The sequence below is a fragment of the Chrysochloris asiatica genome, unplaced genomic scaffold (assembly GCF_000296735.1).
Source record: "Chrysochloris asiatica unplaced genomic scaffold, ChrAsi1.0 scaffold00039, whole genome shotgun sequence".
Lineage (NCBI taxonomy): Eukaryota > Metazoa > Chordata > Mammalia > Afrosoricida > Chrysochloridae > Chrysochloris > Chrysochloris asiatica.
The window spans coordinates 16,736,808-16,737,726 of record NW_006408557.1 but is presented as its reverse complement, the minus strand read 5'-3'; positions in this window follow the sequence as shown (position 1 = coordinate 16,737,726).

Here is a 919-nt window from a genome sequence, read left to right as displayed (position 1 = left end):
GCGGGACCTGAGTCCCCGGTGCAGGGGGCTGAGGCCAGGGGACCAGCTTGCCCAGGTAACTACCCATCAGAGCAGTTGTGGGACTTTGGCCCTAGAGTCGGGCTAGATTTCACGGCTACGGATTTGGGGTTTGGGATTCTAGTCAAATGCTCAGCGACCGTTTCTATGTACCAACTCAGGCTAAGGATACGGATTTGGGGTTTGGGATTCTAGTCAAATGCTCAGCGACAGTTTCTATGTACCAACTCAGGCGAAGGCAAGGTACATACCCAAAGATGGGTCTGTTGCTAGGAAACACCTTTTGAACTGCCACTGGATGAATGGGTGCGAGCTCAGAATGCTGGACTCCAGTACTGTTGAGGGATTTACGCATGCGCCAATTTCTCAAGCTGCACTACGGGGTTCAAGCAGGACTTCAAGGAAATGTTGTGTGCGCAAAAGCGAAAACGGTGGAAGAGCTGCAGGTGCAAAAGATCATTTCAGTACAGATGCGATGGAACATATGTGCTTGCCCCAAAGAACCTCTGGCGCAGGCTCAGAAGGTATTTCAATATTGGCAGCATAGCTTCCAGCATCATAGCAACACGTAACCCACCTGAGTAGTATAAAAGGATCTGATCCATTGTGCATTTTCCATATAGAAAACAAAATAAAATATATTTGTTAAAAGGAATTGTTTACTTAGGGACTTCGATGTTTACTTCTCCCATTTTATCTTTTATTTGTGCTCTTTGCATTGCCTCTGCCCTAACCTATGTTATGTCCCTACCATTTTGCATCAAGACATGGCTGTTCTATTAATATTGAATTCTGGGTGTGCATTCCCTGGACATGAGTTTTCTGCAATGTGAAGGTCCTAGACTATAGAAAGCAAGATATCAAGACACATGGAGAGCTTCATGGCATTCTGGATCTACAG